This window comes from Aegilops tauschii, chromosome 6 (assembly GCF_002575655.3).
Source record: "Aegilops tauschii subsp. strangulata cultivar AL8/78 chromosome 6, Aet v6.0, whole genome shotgun sequence".
NCBI classification, from domain to species: Eukaryota; Viridiplantae; Streptophyta; class Magnoliopsida; order Poales; family Poaceae; genus Aegilops; species Aegilops tauschii.
The window spans coordinates 407,038,037-407,051,500 of record NC_053040.3 but is presented as its reverse complement, the minus strand read 5'-3'; the positions used below and the strand labels follow the sequence as shown (position 1 = coordinate 407,051,500).

Genomic DNA, 13,464 nt, shown 5'->3' with positions numbered 1-13,464 from the left:
TGCAACACCCAACCCACCCGCCCGAGTCATGGTGGCCACATTAACAGAAGAAGAAGTCACAGCTCCCTCATGGGCCCAGCCCATCCTCAAGTTCCTAGTCAGCAGAGAGCTGCCGGCTGATGAGATCTCAGCAAGACTAGTGCAACGACGAGCCGCAGCATACACAATAATCAACAGGGAGCTTGTGAAGCGCAGCGTCACTGGAGTCTTCCAGCGTTGCGTCGAGCCAGAAAAAGGAGTGGCAATCCTCAAAGACATCCACCAAGGCGAATGCGGCCATCACGCAGCCTCAAGATCCCTCGTGCCCAAAGCTTTCCGCCACGGTTTCTTCTGGCCGACTGCCTTGGAGGATGCTAAAGAAATAGTCAAGAGCTGCAGAGGATGCCAAGTTTTTAGCTCCAAGCAACACCTGCCGGCTTCTGCACTCAAGACCATTCCCCTCACCTGGCCTTTTGCCGTCTGGGGAATGGACATGGTGGGCCCTTTCAAGACAGCCCGCGGCGGCCTGACACATCTACTCGTTGCTGTGGACAAGTTCACAAAGTGGATCGAAGTCAAGCCGATTAAGAAGCTGAATGGGCCGACTGCCGTCACATTCATCACCGACATCACTACTCGGTACGGCGTGCCGCACAGCATCATCACCGACAACGGCACGAACTTCGCCAAAGGAGCACTGGCACGTTTCTGCGCGACGCAGGGCATCCGACTGGACTTAGCGTCCGTTGCCCACCCGCAGTCAAACGGCCAGGTCGAGCGAGCAAATGGACTCATCCTCTCCAGCATCAAGCCCCGACTGGTTGTACCACTAGAGCGATCGGCCGGCTGCTGGCTCGAAGAGCTGCCGGCTGTCCTCTGGAGTTTGCGCACCACACCCAACAAGTCAACCGGCTTCACTCCATTCTTCCTCGTGTACGGTGCCGAGGCTGTCATCCCCACAGACATCGAGTTCGACTCGCCTCGGATCACCATGTACACGGAGGAGGAAGCCAAAGAAGCAAGAGAAGACGGCGTCGACCTACTGGAAGAAGGCCGGCTGTTAGCCCTCAGCCGGTCCGCCATCTACCAGCAAGGGCTGCGCCGCTACTACAACCGCAAGGTCAAGCCAAGATCCTTCCAAGAGGGCGACCTTGTGCTCCGGCTGATCCAGCGAACAGCCGGCCAACACAAGCTCTCGGCCCCTTGGGAAGGCCCTTTCATCGTCAGCAAGGCACTCGGCAACGACTCCTACTACTTGATCGACGCGCAAAAACCAAGAGCACGCAAGAGAGACGACTCCGGCAAGGAGTCGGAGCGACCATGGAACGCAAACCTCCTAAGACGATTTTACAGCTGAAAAGCAGTATGTATCACGCTACCCTTTTTTGTATTAAGTACAAACCAACAGGCCCCCCGAACAGTACTCGGGGACTGCCTTTTATTTACCTATGAATGACGAGTGTCATATCCTTGAATGTATTATTACATTTCGAATTTTTGTCCGGCACCGGGTTCGACTAAGTCGGCCCGGGGACTGGCCGCCTTGAGCTATATCGAAAGTTCTTCCTAAAAGTCAGCAAAGTAGTGCGCCGGCTCTCGAGTCCCCTCTTGTTGCAAGTCGCAGCTCAAAGAACTGACTGCCCGACTAGCAAGAGGCAAGACAGAAAGGACGCCCACACGAAAAACGGCTAAGGAACAACTAACCTATATAGCCAAGAGACGGCCCCTAAATATGCATGCCGGCTGTCAAAGCAGCCGGCTGGCCGGCTTCCTAAAAAACTTAGCTTTAGTCAGCAGAGCTAAAGTACTTCCCCCTCCCCAATCGGCCAGGCACTCCCCGGCTACAGATTGCAGAGCAACTGTTTGATTGGGGAGGCGGCAACCAAGGGAGGGCGGCAAAGGAAAAAGCAGAAGGACAAAAAGCAAAAAGTACAAGGAAAGGCCAAATTGCATAAACTATATATACATAAAAACCGCCAACAGGCCGGCAACAGACTTAAGTTTGAATACACCCAGTGGGTGGAATTGTGCAGACTTAACCAAACATTGTTCAAAAGTAACAAGGCAGGAAAACAAAAGAAAGAAGACTAGGGCGCGACATGAAGGCCGAGCTGGTCGGTGAAGGCGACCTCGCTGGCTGAAGGAGTGGCCGCCTAGCTGGTCCCGGCTTGACCACCTCCTGCGGCAGGAGACGCACTCACGCGCGACGTAGTACTGGAGGCGTGGTCAGGCTGGCCGGCCACTCCACCAGCCGGCTCGGCGTCTTCACCCTCCTCCTCCTCCTCTTCGCCCTCGTCGCTGGAGTCGATCTCCTCCGCCGAGTCCTCGCCGTACACCGGGTCCAGCCCGAACCAATCTTCCGGCTGGGCGATTCCATTGTCGTCCACCTCGGGGGCGAAGGCGTTGGTGTCAGTGTAGTCGGCGATCGCTGAAGCCCGCCGAATGATGGCCGGCCGCGCCGGCTCCAGCTCCGTGTCGGCTTGCTGCCGCCAGGTAGCCAGCTGATCCAGGTTCAGGCCGGGATACCAGGCCTTGACGAACTCCAGCGCCCGCCTGGCACCGGAGCGAGCCGCTGACGCCTTCCAAGCCTCGAAGCGGCCGACTGCCACCTCCAGCCAGTCGGCGGTCCGAGTGGGGGTGCGAGGGACCACTTGGCCGGGCCAGAGGGCGGCCAAGACCTGCGACCCCGCACGCTGAAGCCGGCGGAGCAGCCTGTGAGCCGGCTGGATGCGAGCCTGGATAGCCAGGAGCTGTTCCTCCAGCGAGCGGCCGGCGGTTGGCGAGATCTCGAAGCCGGCTTGCCTCTTCGCCTGGCGACGGGCTTCGATGGCCTGGTTGGCGGCAGTTGAATAGCCAGGGAAGTACTCTGCGTGAAGAAGAAAGGAAGAGAAGAACACCAAAATCAGAAAACAAGCCAAAGTGGCAGATAGCAAGAAAGGACGAAGAGATAGACGGCTTACCGTCAACCAGATCCTCGATCTGGCCATAGCCGAAGACCAGAGTCTGCCTGGCCTCTGCCCAGCCGGCAGCCTCCGTCTCGAACTCAGCTTGGAGAGTGGCCTCGCGGTCCTGCGCCGCCTTCAGTACCACCTTGTGGCTTTCCTCCCGGCCGGCTAGCTTCTTGACCAGGCGGTCGCGCTCCTGCACCAAGGCGGCGAGCTCCGCGTCCTTGGCATGAAGAGCAGTCTGGGACTCCCCCAGCTGTGCCCTCAGACTGGCATTGGCCGCTGCAGAGATGGAAGAAGAAGAAGAACAATAAGAAATCGTCAAAGAAGATCCGAGCCGACTGCTCAGCAGTCGGCCCGAATCTCGGGGACTACACCCAGTGGGTGCGCTGACGCGCCCCCACATGAGATAAAGATCAAGTCACATACCTCGGCTCTCAGTAAGGTCGGCGGTCTTCTGAGTCAGCTCCCGAGCCTGGGAGTTGAAGGCGGCCGCCCGGAGGTTGTGGTAGTCCTGCAAGAACGGACAGAAGACCGAAGTGAGAACAAAAACAGCAAAGACAAAATCTCCAAGAAGTTCCAAGCCGCCTGCTCAGCAGCCGACTCGGAACTCGGGGACTACACCCAGTGGGTGCGCTGACGCGCCCCCACGAGAGAAACCAAGATCAAGGAAGAACCAGATGGGAATACTAACCCGGATGGCCGCCCGCGTTGCGAGGAATTCGTCGGTGAACTGCCTCAGCGCCGCGGCTTGGCTTTGGAGCCGGGTCCGGACGTCTTGTGCAGCGACGTTCACCACGGTTGTCCCTCCGCCTGGCGTCCACCCCGAGGTAGCACTGGCCGCCTCCGCGTCTCAGGCCGACGAGCTGGAGCCCACGGCCGGCTGTGGCTTCGACGCGGCCTTCCCTGCACGCCAGCTTGGCGGAACCCGGACCGCCACCTCAGCCCCCGCGGCCGGCTAGCCCTCCGCCGACTGTGCGGGCGCAGGCTCAGGCTGGCCGCCCTGGGCCGCCCTAGTCGGAGGGGTCGGCTCCGGTGCCTTTTCTAAGATGATGACGTCGTCGCCGCTTCCCCCCAGCCCTGGCTGGCCGCTGCTGGCTCCCCCTGGCGAGGGCTCCGTGTCCCCAGGCGCCATGGTGCGCAGGAGGGTGACCATCAGAACCTCCCCTGCCGCCGCCGCGGCCTCAGCCTCTGCCCGGGCCTTGGCTGCGGCCTCGGCGAGCGCCTTCGCCGCTTCTTCCTCCCGAGCCGCCTGGGCGGCGGCTGCCTTCCGTGCCTCCGCTTCCCATGCCTCCTGCTCCTCCCGCACCTCCCGCGCATTCCTTTCCGTCGCCTCCTGGAGGGCGGCGCGGGGATCTACGCGGCGGGTGGTGCTCCCAGAGCCCCTTGGCGACTCGACGACGGAGCCGGCAGCCGCCCGCTCAAGTGACAACGGAGCTCTGATCGTCGAAGAAGAAGACGAGAGTTCAAGAACCACCCAAGAAAAGAGAGAGAGTAGACAGAGAAAAGAGAACTTACGCCGACATGGTCTGCGGCTGCTTCACCACTTTGCGGAAGCGAGCCACCTTCGCGGCCGCCTCTTCCCGCCTGGTGGCTGCCGCCCCGCCCCTGGACTTCTTCGTTCGGCTGCCGAACAAGCCCTGGGCGGCACGGCGCTTCTGGCCTCACCCCGAGCAGGCTGCGCGCCGGAGGAGCCCGCGCCGCATCCGGATGCCGGCTGGCGGCGCGGGACGGCTTCGGCTTCATCCTCGTCCGGCCAGTCGTCGAAGGTAGCAGTGAACCCGGAGCCGCCCGCTTCGTCGCCGGCTTGGCCACCGGCCGGCTCGACGGCGTCGTCCATGTGGGCTGCCCCCAGGTCGGGGTCCTCCAGGTCGTGTTCGGTCCGGTCGGGAACAAAGCGACGCTCCACGACTGACCCGCCGGCCGGCCGAAGCAGAGGGCTCTGTCGAAGAAAAAAGCCGACTAAGTCAGAGTTGGCCAAGAGATACTCGGCAACAAGGCTGAGAGGCTGAGAGAGAGAGAGAAAAAGAGACAAGGGGAGCGTACCGTAGGCGGAGGATTGGCGCGGCTATACGGCTCCTTGCAGAATTGCCACTCTTCAGAGAGTTGGCAGTTTGCGAGATAGTTCACCATGTAGGCGACCTGGTGGTGCGGCATCTCCTGGGTGCACATGCGGCTCGGATCGAGCTGGCCGCTCATCTGACAGATCAGATGAGGCCGGCTCTGGAGCGGAAGAACCCGGCGCGTGACGAACGCAGCCAGAAGGTCGGGTCCCGTTAGGCCCTCCGACTGGACCATCACCCGCAGTCGGGCGATGGCGGCGTTTCCTGCCTGCGACAGCGTCACGGCCCGGAAGGACCACTGGGGCAGCCTGCCCGCCGGCGGGCCGGCTACGTAAGCCGGCAGGTTGATGTAGTCGCCCCGCGGCGCGATGTTCCGCACGTAGAAGTATGACTTCTGCCACTTCTTCACCGATTGGATTAGCGTGATGACGGGGAAGGGGTTGTCGGCGTCCGATCTCCGTGACGCGATGAAGGCGCCAGTATGAGCCGGCACGCCCTTGCTGCGCGTGCCCAGCTTCGTCTGCAAGAGCTCCCCCCAGAGCTCAAGGGTGGGGAGGACGCCGAGATAGCCCTCACACAGGGTGACGAAGGCAGACAGCAGCACCACCGCGTTGGGGGTGAGATGGTGCGGCTGGAGCTGATAGAATTCCAGCCAGGAGCGGAAGAAGGCGCTCACTGGCAAGCCGAAGCCGCGAAGGAAGTGCGAGCGGAAGACCACCCGCTCGCCATCCCGCGGCTCCGGCCTGATTTCCTTCGCCGGCGCAAGACGGACCGCCACTTTGTCCGCGCCGGGCAGCCGCCGCGTGTCGCGGAGGAAGTCGACGTGGTCGTCATGGACGATGGAGCCGTCCCAATCCCCGCCAAGCTGCTCTACGTGGGGAGGCATGGCGAGAGCTAGCACGGCGGCGGAGGAGCGTGCGGTGGAAGAGCGCGGCGGCAAGGCGCTGTCGCGGGAACGAGCGAGGGAAGAAGACGGTGGAAGTAGGAGGAGCGTGCGAGGGCCTGCCGCCCTCCACCTCCCCCTACTTATAGCCTCACGAGGCCGAAGAGGCCGGACGTGGGGGGGGGACGTGGGATTAACCGCGCCCACTCCCCCCACATCTCGCGATTATTGCGCGTAAATGCGAGCCGAAACTGCCGCACGGAACGTGCGGGCGGTTTCGGGATACAAAGGATCCGCGCCTGGGCTGAGGCGCGGACGTGGCGAGCCCCCTCCCTGCGGCGACGTCCCGTCACGCGCGTGGGCTGGCAGGCTTTCCGGCCACGTGGCTCGCCAACGGCCCGTGGCCGGCCCGCGGCCCGGTGCACGTGCCAGCGAGTTCCCGCCCTCCGACTCCAGAAGACTTCGACTCAGGCGGCGCGCCCGACCAAGGCCGGCTCCCAGCTGCCGGCTTGTCACGATAGGAAGCTGATCGAGCTTCTCAAATCCCACTCCACCTCGAAGCCCAATCAGCTTCGGGGACTACTGTCGGAGTAAATGGCCACGGGTAGCCTAACCGACTGCCCCTGGTTCTTATGAAAAAATTATCAGGCCTTCGGGCCTCCAAGCACTCCGAGCAATGGGTCGCCTTCCCTGGCCGGCTACCACTAAAGCCGACTCCTGGAAGGCGACCCAGCCTCACCAACTCCTCCCCAGGACGACTATGGGGTGGCCGACTCCAAGAAGCCGGCCAAGAAGGACGCCGACTCCTAGCAGCCGGCCAAGACCACAACCACTCCAAACCACTCCCACATAATGGCGACGTGACGGGGTGTGGCCACAGTGCGGCCTACTACCCCCGAAGCCCGAGGCGGGCATGGCTACAGGAGGCCGTACGGGACGGACGTCTCCCATGCGGCTCGGCACTGTAGCCATGTTGGCCTCGACGTCACCCACGACCGACTCCCATACGGCCCGTGGGCGGCGGGCCCCTTCGGCCAGAGAGAGGCGTGAAGGCGGCCCGGCCTTTCCCAGTCGGCCAAGAGCGTAGCCGGCCTCCAGAAGCCGGCTACTCCCTTCCTCGAAGCAGGAGTCCCATTAAGGAGACAAGACGAGGTAAGGCTATAGTGATAGCCCCCGAGGCGGCCCACTGTAGCCACGCTTGCCTCGACAAAGCCCTCGTCATCACAAGCGAGGCTACAGTAAGCAGCCGCCGACAAGACCCTATGCAGTGGGGCCGGCCTGTCGACCGAGTAGCCGGCAGCCGGCGGGACCCACCAGCCAGCGGGACCCAGCAGCCGGCGAAGAAGCCGGCGAGCGTAGGCACTGACGGCTGGGGCCAGAGCCCAGCCGGATTACCATTGTACCCCCGGGGGGTAGGCTTATATAAACCCCCCGGAGCACCCATGCAAAGGGTTGGCACCCAAGCATAGTTGGCCTCTGAGCATAGAGCTGCCTTCTAAGCATAGCACACCCACCATAGATAGAGAGAAGCAAGAGCTAGCCTTGTTCTTCTTCTCCCTTGATCTCAACAGCTCTAGGAGCGATTGTAGCTACCTTTTACCGATCTAGTGATCATGCGGAGACCCCGCAGAGCAGGACTAGGGGTGTTATCTCCACGGAGAGCCCCGAACCTGGGTAAGATTCGCCGGCGTGCATGTCTTCGCCTCATCCCGTTTCCAGGCACCGACGACGTTTTATTGGCTCCCACAATGATAAGCCATCCCTTGGCATATGTCGCACCAACCACCCGACAGAAGAGTTGTATATGATGCAACCAGAAGGTTTTGTCGATCCTAAAGGTGTTAACAAAGTGTACAAGCTCTAGTGACCCATCTATGGACTGGTGCAAGCATCTCGGAGTTGGAATATACGCTTTGATGAGGTGATCAAAGCATATGGTTTTATACAAACTTACGGTGAAGCCTGTATTTACAAGAAAGTGAGTGCACTACAAAAAAATACACTTCCGTGATGATACGTGTTTGTCATAGTAGGTCACGTTTTCTGTCATGCATGTACATCCATGACAAATTTATGATAGAATCAAGATAGTCATACCTGTGCTGTCGTAGAAGTGTTCCATGACATTACCAAAATTATCATCACGGAAGTGTCCACTTCCATGACGATAAATCGCGCATCACAGAAGTGCTTTTGTCAAGGGTGACCGACATGTGGCACCACCACAATGGAACGCCGTTAAGCTACCGGGTCCGCTTTTGATCCGATAATCCGTTAACAGCCCCGACCAATGGGGATTTTCCACGTGTAAAATCATTATTGGCTGGAGGAAACACGTGTCGGCTCATCGTTGGGACAGATGTCATCCACTCATTGGACCCAAAGTGCCTATGATATGCCGACACATGGCATGGCCCAACAGAGGCCCATTCCTGTGAAAAGGCCGGCCCGTTTGACTTGGTCAAAAGGTGGCGGGCCGGCCCACGACAAGCCTGTTAACGGCCTGTTCGCATATAGCCCATCTACAGCCCGCTATCCCAGGGCCCGTTTACGGCCTATCCGAATTAGGCCCAGTAGCGTCATCTGGGCCGTCCAATATAATTCCAGCCCGTTTTAACTTCCGGCCCATGTATGGCCCATGACGTCTTTCGGCCCATATGAGGCCCTTAGTAACCCTCGGCCCCTTAAAGGCCCGTGGTAAATATGGCCCGTAATGAACAGTGTATCACTTTATACCCATTAATGGCCCATTATTCCGTTGGGCCGTTTCCAGCCCATGATATCTTTCGGCCTTCTCAGGGCCCATTTATTCTTGGGCTCATTTCCAGCATTCGGTTACTTATGGCCCGTTACTATCATTTTCTGCTTGTGGGCCAAATTCAGCCCGTGGTTACAGTCGGCCCGTTTGCGACCCGTTAATACGTTGGGCCGTTTTCATGTCGAAAAAAACCCGTTGGGTTGTTTTCATAGAGTTATCAAATACGGCCAATAAACGGCCCGTTATTCTCCACGAATAGTACGACCCATGATTGGCGAAATGATGATACGCCCCGTAGAAGGCCCATGGATCCTACGGCCCGTAAAAGGCCCATGGATCGTATGGCCCGTAGAAGGCCCATGGACCCTACTGCCCGTATAGAAGGCCAATGGATCCTACGGCCCGTAGAAGGCCCATGGATCATATGGCCCGCAGGAGGCCCATGGTTACAACAGTCCGTGTGTTGCCATGATTATTTTGGCCTAGTTTCCAAAAATAGGTTACTGTGGCCACTAGAAAAACACAGAAAAGAACTGCAGTGACTACAAGCAAACAACTAAACAAGACAATAAGGAAATAAATTAGCAAGCAATTAACACTGCAGTGACCACTTTGTCCTGTTTGGCGCTAAAATCCTCCAACGCTTGCTGTTGCACCAGAAAGTATGCATCTGAATGCTCCAGGGACTTCCGCAGTCCTTCCGCTTCTTGTCGCAGCACAACTGATCGATGTCTTTCAGCTTGTAGTTGAGACTCAAGAAGCCAAACTGATTCAGACAGTGAGTTTGAATAGCTTGTGCAAGTGGTAGTGGCCAGTAACTCCAACACTAAACCAAGACAGGACTTTGGGGTTGTCTCACTATCTTCGAGATAGTCTTCCTTAGCTGTTTTATCAGCTTTGTTGGAGACCAACAAGGATGTGTCACTTTCCTGAACCTTATCTGCATTACTTCCTTTACCATTGCTTAATAAGGCACTCTTCCCCAATATTCGGTCATCATTCTAAAAGAAGAAACAAGCAGACACATAACAGTTTAGCATGTACTAGTATATGAAACTCATTTCGGTGAACCAGTTCATTAGTAAGGTGGACAGGATTAAACAACCAAGTCTTCTATTGCCAAGTACTAGTACATAATAAAAGCATCAAACAAACATATATCTATGTCCTATGGTCACTACATTGTCTTGCCAAATCAAAATAGGGACACGGTTCAAATCATATCAGTTCAAGACAAAGCAGCAGTGAAAGAATACAAAGCGTGGGAAACTACATGGCACAACAAGATTTCAGATGGGTACCACGGGTCTACATGTACAACAACACTATTGGCTCTGTTGTGATGCTAGTAATGTGCATGATATGAGAAGTCAACTGTATACACAATTGAAATTGAAATCAACAGAGCTATTGATAAGAGCAAGCCTGTTAAAGAAACATGCGTGAACATACCTGTTCTGCCATTGCAGTTTCGAAGGGATCCTTCAATTTAAAAATAAGTTTGTATGAGTAAATACAGTGATACAAGAGCTAAGAAGTATGCACGATAGCAATCATAGTTAAAAAAGGCGCGCCTAAGCGAGCGCGTAAGCGCGCCTAGGCTCTAGGCGTTGGCGAAACACATTGCGCATAACTACGCTTAATCTGTGCATAACTGCGCATAAGCATGCGCTTTGGTCAGTAAAGCGCAAGGCGGTGGCAAAACGCACAATTAACGCCTAGCGCTTTTTTGAACTATGATAGCAATGGAATCTTAAATTAGAACAGTTGTTCTTCAGGTTTAGGCACTTGTTCTACATGAACAGAGTACAGTAAGACGCAAGAATATAATACTTAAAAATAGAAAATGAGCTCATAGACCTTACCACATTCTTGGTTCGGGACCAGTACAGAACAAGGCGTTCCCAGTCATCGTCCAGTAAATGTGTCTCAGGAGAACGTAAGGGAATTTGATGAGTTTCTTTGCCGGTGAAGTACGTTTTCTTCAGGTAATTCCGATACTGCCACCAAGCATTCTTGAAGATAGCAGAGGTATTAGCAAAGGTTACCTCATCCTGAGTTTCCAAATCGGTCCTTCTTTATAGAGAAAAATGGGAAATTTTGCTGTATTATAACCATCATCGAGGTAGGATGTATGGGACAAAGCAAAGTAATTGCCATGAATAACATTACTTACACATAACTCCTGGACAAACACCTGCAACTGACATTTTCCTTCATCTTCAGTATAATATTTTTAAGATGGGAAGATACACACATATGATTTAACAACATTGAATGCGATAGATGCTAAACTACGACTAGCTGGTTGTGCTTCCTCCACAGGAATAGGCGTACTAACTGGTGGAGTTGGGGTTCGCCGTGGTAGCACTGGCCCTTTGGGCACTGGAGCTGCCTTACTAACTGCTCTTGTTTGGGAGCTCTATGGTGGAGATGGTGTTGTGTCAATAGGAACTGGGTTACTATCTGCTGGGGTTGGGGTTAGATTGGGTGAAGGTGGTTCTCTGTCCATCGCAGTAGGGGTACAATCTGCGAGAGTTTGGGTTATGTGTGGTAGGGCTGGTTCTCGTGCATGTACAACCGGGGTGCTATCTCCACCAAGAGGTAGCACTGTTTTATTTGAAGACCGTGTTTTTAGTCCGCTAGATGCTGGCATCACCCGCTCCAATTCAAATGGCTGATAAACAGGAAACATAGTTGAATGTACAGACATTGTATGAGAGACAGATGCAATAGATAGTGTGGAAAAAAGAGGGCATGAAATAGTTGACATGTATATTGTTTAACTAAAACGGATAGCATGACATAATTTCACATATATGATGTCTATCTAAACTGGATAGCATAGCATAACATAATTCAAAGATATGATGAATAACTAAACAAGATCGCATGACATAATTCACCTACATGTTATCTAAGTAATCAGGATCGCATCATTTAATTCACATATGTGATTTATATGCTAAACAGAGGGCATTAGATATGATGTCTGAACTAAGAATATGGTGTTGAATATTGTGTATATGATGTCTAATCTATGCAATGCAGACACCATATGCATGATATGAGCAGTATAACCGTGCCAAGTTAGAGCATACACCTCGGTGGGGGGAATAGGACTGGTCATCTGTCTCTGAATCCATCTCTGAGGAGCTATCGGGACCCAACAAGAGATCTGCTTCGACAGGTAGCACTGTCTGCTCAGAAGGCCTTGTTTTCACTCCAGATTTTTCAATCTCCCACCCAAATGGCTGATTCACAGGAAGAGTAGTTTAATGTACAAACATTGTCGACAAATGGAAATGTAATGAAGAAAAGGATGGGCAAGATATCATTCAAATATATGATGCCTGGTTAAACAGGATGGCATTGCACATTTCACGTATATTATGGCTGGCTAAAAGACATGAGACTGCACAATTCCCATATATGGTATAGAAACTAAACAGGTGGCATTACAGAACATGTCTAAACTAAGCAGATGAAATATATGATTTCAAAAGTAGGCGCTGCAAGGCAACATATGCATGATATGACTAACATCATCATGCCAAGGTAGAGCAAACACCTTGGGGGGTAAATAGGAGTGGTCAGCGGCGTCTGAATCCGCCTCAGAATAGATATCTTCCTCTGGATTACAATCTGGAGAGGGGTGGGGAGGGTTTGCCATTGAACCCACCATGGAGCGATGTCTGCATGACATTGTATTGCCGCGCAAAACTCTTCTCTTTTTCTCTACATGTTCAGCATGACTGTGTACAATATCTGACATGCATACGAAAAATATATGGTGAGATTATGTAAGGAGAGCATGTAGAAATTTAGAGTGATGGTAACAACCAGTGGATGGATCCAAAAATAATGATCCCAGGCTGATGATTGCTTTAATTTAATAAAAAGACAGATGATGATTGCTTTACTATTTGTTTCCCACCCAAGATGAACAACATAGGCATACCCTAGGTGAACCAGATATTAGACAGAGATACTATTCATTGCTTCCTCGATATGTGCCCCATAACTAATTTAGAACTCAAGTTTGAACATTAATTTGGACCTGACTTGGAGTCCAAGAGGTGAACAGGACGATAAAGTAGCAGGTAATTTTAAGCAATGCATAACATAAGCAGAATCAAAAGAGTGCGACCTCTCTTGTGCACCCGTGTACTCCTCAGGTTCATCTGCTGAGTCGATGATGGTGATGTCGTTGCGGTGGGTGCCGGCGGCAGGGAAGGAGATCTGAGGCAGCGAAAGACGGTCAGGAGTCGTGATGTCTGGTTTGGTGGATGTTTCTGTCGATGGAGCACCTCAGGTGAGGTGGACGACGTCGCGGCAGGAGCAGGAGAAACCATACAAAGTTCCCTTCGACACCTACCTGTAACCGAAGTAATTCTATAAGGGCTCATTTGGCTTGCATGATTCTAAAAACGCAGGGATAGGAAAAATACCGGAATAGGCTAGGAATGCACATGGTAAATAGAGCATTTGTAAACACAGGATTTCTGTCCACTTGGGTGTTTGGTTTACAGGAATTGGAAGAGCAGAGGAATGCAAAGAAACATGGCCAAAATAAAGTGAAACCATATGAAAGCGTGTACAGTTAGAATGTTATTCTGCCACTAATGCACTTGGTCTTGTTTTCATGCATAGGATTTTGAAAAGTAGGTACAGGTGGATGTTTTGCTTCATTCCTTTCAACAAAATGCATGAATAATTGAATAGTAGAGTGCCATTGGAAAATTCCCTATTGCTATGTTTTTCGGTCGAACCAAAATAGCCCTAATGGATCGACATGAATGTATAGTAATAAGTGATGCAACAAGTGTACAACCT

General features: G+C 53.9%; 1 pseudogene; it reads left to right on the top strand.

Annotated features, from left to right (window-relative positions):
• LOC141026122 (uncharacterized) overlaps positions 1-13,070 on the top strand; it is a 159,212-nt pseudogene extending 146,142 nt beyond the window's left edge.
• Positions 13,071-13,464: the final 394 nt, after the last annotated feature.